Here is an 8,609-nt window from a genome sequence, read left to right as displayed (position 1 = left end):
AAGATCATGGCATCTGGTCCCATCACTTCATGGGAAATAGATGGGGAAACAATGGAAACCATGGCTGACTTTATTTTTGGGGGCTCCAAAATCACTGCAGATGGTGATTGCAGCCATGAAATTAAAAGATGCTTACTCTTTTGAAGGAAAGTTATGACCAACCTAGACAGCCTATTAAAAAACAAAGACATTACTTTTCCAACAAAGGTCCATCTAGTCAAGGCTATGGTTTTTCCAGTAGTCATGTATGGATGTGAAAATTGGACTATAAAGAAAGCTGAGCGCCAAAGAATGATGCTTTTGAACTGTGGTGTTGGAGAAGACTCTTGACTCCTTGGACTGCAAGGATATCCAACCAGTCCATTCTAAAGGAGATCAGTCCTGGGTGTTCATTGGAAGGACTGACGTTGAAGCTGAAACTCCAATACTTTGGCCACCTGATGCAAAGAGCTGACTCATTGGAAGAGACCCTGATGCTGGGAAAGATTGAGTGCAGGAGGAGAAGGGGACGACAGAGGATGAAATGATTGGATGGCATCATCCACTCAATGGACATGGGTTTGGGTGGAGTCTGTGAGTTGGTGATGGACAGGGAGGCCTGGTATGCTGCAGTTCACAGGGTCGCAAAGAGTTGGACACAACTAAGTGACTGAACTGAACTGAACAGCAACCAAAAGTGCTCACTGAAATATTTTTTCAGTGGTCTAGGTAAAATTACAAAGCACTTCTTTTCATTTCTCTCTCATTTGTTTTTTCCTCCCACAACCCTTCTTACATTTTCCATATACCTTTTCTTAGCCTCTCCACGTAATTTGTAGGTACTCAGTTTTATATTACCTTCTAAATATCCAAATTCTCTTCCTTTCTACCTCTTATTTTCCCTACAAATAAAAATTTCCATTTCACACTGTAATTTTTCTCAGCAAAGTATTAAAAACATTAAAGCCAATCATGTCGTCTTACTGAAGTATTCCTCATAATGTATAGAGGGCTGATGATTATGTTTTCTAAAATAATGTTACTGCTTTATTCTAATATTTAGTGCTGTTACAATAATAGCTAGTAGTAGTATCTCTTCCAGCTGTTAATTTGGGGGAAAATATAATGGGTTGTAAACAAATAGCTTAATAGCAAATAGGTTTCTGCTTGACCAGGGTGCTTAGCAATTTTTAATTTAGAAATAGTAAAGAACAGTATGGCAGAGTTCTTAAGAACTTGGCCTATCAAGCCAGCTTGCCTAGGTTCAAATTCCAGCCTTCCTGATATGTGACATTGATCAGTATTATCTGTACTCTTTTACTACTTATAACTGTAAAGAAATAAAATCATATAAAGTAGACCTTACCTTTGATATAATTCTCTTCTGATTTATATTTTTAGATTGCATGTGAGAATCAAGTTATACAAACACAATGGATGTAGGCCTGCATATATCTTTTGTAATTAGTGTTTTTGGTTTCTTTGGCTAAATACCCATGAGTGGAATGGTTGGATCATATGGTAGTTCTATATTTAATTTTTTGAGGAATCTCTGTATTTTCCGTAGTGGCTGCATCAATTTACATTCCCATCAACAGTGCAGGAAAGGGTTCACTTTTTCCGACATCCTTGCCAATACCCGTTATTTGTTATCTTTTTTGTAATAGCCATTGTGACAGGTATGAGGTGATGTCTCATCATAGTTTTGACTTGCATTTCCATGATGATTAGTGATGTTGAGCATCTTTTCATGTGCCTGTTGGTCTCTGTATGTCTTCTTTGGAAAAATGCCTGTTCAGATCCTTTACCCATTTTTCAATTGGGCTATTTGAGTTTTGTTATTGAGTTGAATTCTTTTTATATTTTGGATATTAACCCCTCATCAGATATATCATTTACAAATATCTTCTCCCATTAAGTAGGCAGACTTTTAGTTTTATTGATAGCGTCCTTTGCTGTGCAAAGGCTGTGGCTTTATTTTAAATAGAATATACGGAACTTATAGTTTATATATTACTATTTACTTTTTGCATACATATTTTTGATTATCAAATTTTCTTTTATTATTGGATGAGTTTATTGGGGGGGGTTATATTTACCTCAACATCTTCCATATTATTCTTCATTTATTTATTTAATAAATACTTACTAAACATACTTGTGCCAGACAGTTGCCCTAGACACTAAGGATACATTGGTGAATAACACAAAGATTCTGCCCTCTTGGTGCTGAGCTTTTAGTGAGGAGCCAGACAAGAAACAAAGAAATAAATGAATAAAAGATCAGCAGAGTAAGATGGTAGAGCATCATTCAGGTGGAGGAGAGCATTTACTCTTTTAGGTAGTATAGTCAGTAAAGGCCTCTATGAAGATACAATATATGATCAGAGACCTGAATGATCAGAAGAAAATGAAAGTCGTTCAGTTGTGTCCAACTCTTTGTGACCTCATACAGTCCCTGGAATTCTCCAGGCAAGAATACTGGAGTGTGTAGCCTTTCCCTTCTCCAGGAGATCTTCCCAACCCAGGAATCAAACTCAGGTCTCCCGCGTTGCAGCAGATTCTTTACCAGCTGAGCCACCAGGGAAACCCAAGAGTACTGGAGTGGGTAGCCTATCCCTTCTCTGGCAGATCTTCCTGACCCAGGAGTTGAACCAGGGTCTCCAGCATTGCACGGGGATTCTTTACCAACTGAGCTACCAGGAACAGCACATGCTCTGGAATTTGAGGAATAGCAAGCAGGCTAAGGTGTTGCTGGAGATAATGAACTAGGCAGAGAATGATTAGAGATGAGATTGGAGTGGTATATAGGGCCATACCACCTAAGACATTTAAGGTCACAAGCGTTTTATTCTGGGCTTAAATTCTGTTTTGAATGTGTTCTTTGAGCTGGCTTAGCTAGTATTTATTTCTTATTCTTAAAAAACTTGATTAGATACACATGTAAAACCGTTAGACTTAGGTAAGAGAAGAAAGATATGGCAAATGTGAATATAAAATTTGATCAGTCAAAAATAAGCCTCTAGGAATTCTGGAAAGATGGTAGCAGTGAACGGTGTCATTTCTTTAAATCTCTTGAAATTTTTCCATGAAAGCAAATAGAGTAGTTCCTACTCTGTTAGTAGCAAAGAAGCTTGTACCAGATTAACCCTCCCATGGATGACGTGTAAATTTGGGGAAGAAACATACCAGACAGCTCTGGAGGCGGGAACTAGGGAGCATCTACAGCAAGTAGGACCATGAAGTTAGTCTTCAAGAGTTGAACTGCACTGGGGGGATGTCCTTTATGTGCCTTTCCACCTGGTACACTCCCTGTTCCATACTGTGAAAGCGGCAGAACTCAGGCGGAAAACTGCAGCCTTACTGGCTTGAGTCAAAGGTGAAAATTAAGCACTATCAGAATGAAAAGTAATAGTCATGGAAAATGAGAAGCCACTCAGGAGGGGGAACCAAAATCTGCTTACAAATTCTACCCAGATCCTTGACTAATCACTTTTATGTTTTATGGAGAGACCTCAGGGGACCCAGCAAAAAGCAGCAGTTGGAAGCTTTACTTTAGTTGTTATCCATCATAGTGGGAACAGGGAGTTTGACTCCAGCCAAGTTAACTGGCTATTTGGACAAAATCCATCATGCTTTGGAAGAAGAAAACAGAATTTATCATCCAAAATATCCTGTGCAAAATTTAGAATTATTATTTATGCAGAGAAATTGGAAAGCATGACTCATAATCAAGACAAAAATAATTGATAGAAACCAACCCCAAGATAACCAGATGTTGTGATTACCAGGCAAGAACTTTAAAGGAGATATTATAAATATGTTTAATAGGAAAATATAGCAGTGTGGAAAGAAGAGTTAGGGAATCTCTGCATAGAAAAGGAAGCTATAAAAAAAGAGCCAAATGGAAGTTCTAGAACTGAAAACAGACTATCAAAACTGACACAAAAAGAAACAGAAAATCTGAATAGCTTTATAGTTATTAAACAAATTGAATTTATAATTATCCTTCCTTTCACAAAGAAAAGTCTAGGCCCAGATGACTTCACTTATAAATTCTATCAAACCCGTAAGAAAAAAAATGCCAATATTACACAGCTCTTTCAAGAGAAATGGACTGGCAAACACTTGATTTCATGTATGAATTTAACATCACTCTATTACCAAAACTAGGCAAAAAAAAAAAAAAAAATTAAAAGAAATTACAGGCCAACATCCCCTGTGGAATAGATGCAAATATATTTAACTTTTAGCAAACATATCCTGCAATATAAGACTAATATAACATGTCCAAGTATAGTTCAGCTCAGCAATGCAAGGTTACCTTTACATTTAAAAAAATCAATGAATGTAGGGACTTCCCCGGCAGTCCAGTGGCTAAGACTCCCAATGCAGGGGGCCCACGTTCAATCCCTGCTTGGGGAACCATATCCCATATATTACAACTAAGAGTTTGCATATACCACAATGAAGATTGAAGATTCTGTGTGCTGCAACTAAGACCCGGAACAGCCAAGTGAATAAATAAATACTTTAAAAAAAAAAAAACCAATGAATGTAATTCACCACATTGAGAGAATAAAGGATACAAATCATATCATCTCATTAGATTTAGAAGGAATATTTGACCTCAACATCCATTCATAATTAAAAAAAAAAAAATAAAGGAGACCTCTTAGTAAAATAGGATAGGAGGGAACTTAATATCTCAATCTGATGAATGGCAGCTGTGAAGTATACACTAATAATATCATAGGTAATGTTCAGGGGCTGAAAGCTTTATTCTTAAGATCAGGAACAAGGCAAAAATATCCATTCTTCAATATTCCTATTTAACATTCTGCTAAAGATCCTAATTAGTTCAGTAAAGATAAAAAGAAAGAAAATACATAGATGTTTAAAAGGAAGATAAAAATCTGTTTCTTTCTATAGATGACACGATTATATACATAGAAATGCCTATAGAATCTATAGGAAAACTACTAAAACCAATAAGTGAGTTAATAGTCAAAGTACAAAAATCAACTATTTCTATATAGTAGCAATAAGTAATTATGGAGAATGAAATTTTAGAAATCCATACCACTTACATAAGAATTCCCTGGCGGTGAAGTGATTAGGATTCCATGTTTCCATTGCAGGAGGCCTGGGTTCAATTCCTGGGGAACTAAGATCCCACAAGTCACATGGCAGGGCAAAACAAAAACAAAAAAAAATCCATACCACTCATAATATGGAAGTGCAAAGTATTTAAAATAACCAAGGGTTGGAGAGAGAAAGAGCAACTGAAATTCTCATACATGGCTATTGAGAACATAAAGCGTCACAACATTTTGGAAAACAGTTTGGCAAACTTTCATAAAAGTAACATATCCAAATCATTCGACCACATAATTTCATTCCTTGGTATCTATCCAAGAGACATTAAAATATATAGTCACACAAAGACTTTTTACACAAATATTCTTAAAAGTCAAAATCTGAAAACAACCCAAATGCTCATCAACAGACAAATGGATAAACAGATAGTATTATATTCAAACAATTAAATTCTCTCCGCAAAGAAAACAAACAAACGAACAAACTTACATGTAACACCATGAATGAATTTTGAAAACACACTGAGAGAAAAAATTCAGACTCAAAAAAGAGTACACACTCAGTATTTCTGTTTATGTGAAAGTTTAGAAAAGAGAAAAACCTGTATTAATAGAACCTCAAAGGGTAGAGGAAGTGTTTGGGGGCTATTCAAGACTTTTATATTCTGATGTGTTCAAAGTTACATTGGTACACACAGTTGTAGTTGTGTAAGTCACACCTTTGTGAAGCTGACTAAAGAAAAAAGCAATACACGCTAATTACCAAATGACCAACACAAACAATAAATTCAATAAATTCAAAGTAGGCTTCACAGAATAGGTAAAACTCCAATGACCCTTTGAAGAGAAATAGGATATAGGTATGTTATATTTTTAAAAAAGAAATGGAAAGCAAAAAAAAAGTCAACCCTGGCATGAATGCAGAAGAGAATGGGATAGAGCAGGGTTTCCCAATCTCGGGTCTGGAGATCGCTACCAGTGGGTGGCCTGTTAGAAGCCTGTGTCACACAGCAGGAGGTCAGCAGCGGGTGATTCAACAAAATTCATCCACTACTTCCTTTCAGCTCGCATTGCAGCCTGAACCATACCTTCTCCCCCGCCTACCCGACCACCCCCGTTAGTGGGAAATTGTCTTCCATGAAACCACTCACAGGTGGAAAAAGGCTGGCTATCTCCTCTAAAAGGGTTGAAAGTGAAAGTGAAGTCGCTCAGTCGTGTCCCACTCTTTGCGACCCCATGGACTGTAGCCTACCAGGCTCCTCAGTCCATGGAATTTTCCAGGCAAAAGTACTGGAGTGGGTTGCCATTTCCTTCTTCTTCTCTGGGCTGGGGGTCTTCCCAACCCAGGGGTCGAACCCAGGTCTCCTGAACTGCAGGCAGACGCTATTGTTATTAGATTGAAAGCAGAGGCTCTTAGAATGAGATTCCTAGGATGTGGGAGGATAAAGCTAGAGGCAGAATGTTGCCAAAACAAGGGGATTAATCCTTACCCTTTGAGCTCTGAATGACCTTTTGCAATTTTTTAATGGGAAAGTATGTTAGACAAATGAATCTGGAATATGGTGTGAAAAGAATTGACGAGAGAATTGGCTTCCACTGTAGCAGCTGCTGCTGCTAAATCGCTTCAGTCGTGTCCGACTCTGTGCGACCCCATAGATGACAGCCAACCAGGCTCCCCCGTCCCTGGGATTCTCCAGGCAAGAACACTGGAGTGGGTTGCCATTTCCTTCTCCAGTGCGTGAAAGTGAAAAGTGAAAGTGAAGTCGCTCAAGTCGTGTCCGACTCTTGGCGAGAGGAGGGTTCAATCCCTGATCAACTAGGATCCAGCATGCTTCAGCCGGCACTGCTCCTCCCCCGCCCCGCAAAAAAAAAAGGGCGCGCGAATTGGCTAGGGTTAAGATGACAGACTTCCGCAATGGTCTTGGCTTGAGGACATAAAAGACTGAACTAGAGTAGGGGAAGGAGAAGGCAATGGCACCCCACTCCAGTACTCTTACCTGGAGAATCCCATGGACAGAGGAGCCTGGTAGGCTGCAGTCCATGGGATCGCTAAGAGCCGGACACGACTGAGCGACTTCACTTTGACTTTTCACTTTTCTGCATTGGAGAAGGAAATGGCAACCCACTCCAATGTTCTTGCCTGGAGAATCCCAGGGACGGCGGGGCCTGGTGGGCTGCCGTCTATGAGGTCGCACAGAGTTGGACACGACTGAAGCGACTCAGCAGCAGCAGCAGCACCAGCAGCAGAGTAGGGGAAGATAGAGAACGGAGGCAACAAGAAAGAAGAATTGATTGGACACAGTGATTAATTTAGACACTGGATTGGTGAGCAAGGAGAGACTTGTACACTATGACTGAGTTTTTAAGCCTGGGTACATAAAAACAGCAGTATAATTAGTAAAAATAAGAAAGAGCCAGTTTGTGGAGAAAGATAGTGATTTCAATTTTAGGAATCAGTTGTCCGAGAGACCTACCATGACCCTACTCTTACTGTCCCTTAATACTGGATGAAATGTCATTGCATCTAGCAAAGCATGTCATGCTTAACTCACCAGAGCATTTATCACTTTGCTGTAAATGACTGTTTATCAATATCACCCCACTAGTCTCTATCTTGAATGTGAGGATTGTCTTTCATTAGTATTTCCATGTGCCAAGCACTGTTCTAAAGGTCTAAGGGGTTTGCAGATGTGCTTGGCATGTTTATAAGTTATTTGCTAATAAATGCTGAATGTTGAATTTGAGAGAATAATGGAGCAGGAAAGCAGATGCCTTTCTCAGGCAATTAAGAGTGGTGAGGCATGGAGATGTAGCCTTGGGAGGCATTTACAGAAAAGTAGTACTTGAAGCCATGATGTAGAATCCCTAAAGGAGAGCTTATAACACTCCTGTGGCATTTAATGTCTTCATTACTTACCTAGCGAAACTGCTCCAAAATAAGAAGCAGGAGAGACCAAGAAAATTGTACAAGCCTGCGCTATCTATTAATCAACAACTTCTGAGTATTCTGGAACTGGCTCTTGAGATAGATAGCTGGCAAAACAAAATCAAACAAACAAAAAGACCCCGACTCTGTCTGGTGTTTGATGCTTGCCTCTTCCCTTTCTGTGCCAAGAATAATGAAGCAGTGACATTGAGAAAGTAGGAGAAAAATTCTGGGAAGATGGCAGCAGCCTGAATGCACCTATCCTGGCTGAATACTGAAACTTGAGTGCAAGCTGCACCACTTATCAACTATATGAGCTTAGACAAGTTACTTCATCTCCCTGGGCCTCAGCCTTCTCGTCTAAGAAATTGTGATTTTAGTACAGACATCCTATTTTTGTTGAGAGGGTTAAGTAAGTCACAATATGCACAACTTTCAGAAACAGTGCTTGACAGAGGGTAAGAACTGCATAACTCTTAGCTAGAATCGGGGATGTGCGGTGGTTAAGAGGATGGACCTTGTAGCTCACTATCTGGACTTGAACCCTGGCACTGCCATTTACCAGGCATGTTACTTTACCTTTCTGTACCATGTTTCCTTATCTG

This window comes from Bos indicus, chromosome 10 (assembly GCF_029378745.1).
Source record: "Bos indicus isolate NIAB-ARS_2022 breed Sahiwal x Tharparkar chromosome 10, NIAB-ARS_B.indTharparkar_mat_pri_1.0, whole genome shotgun sequence".
NCBI classification, from domain to species: domain Eukaryota; kingdom Metazoa; phylum Chordata; class Mammalia; order Artiodactyla; family Bovidae; genus Bos; species Bos indicus.
The sequence above is the reverse complement of the archived record's forward strand: the minus strand, read 5'-3'. Positions refer to the sequence as shown.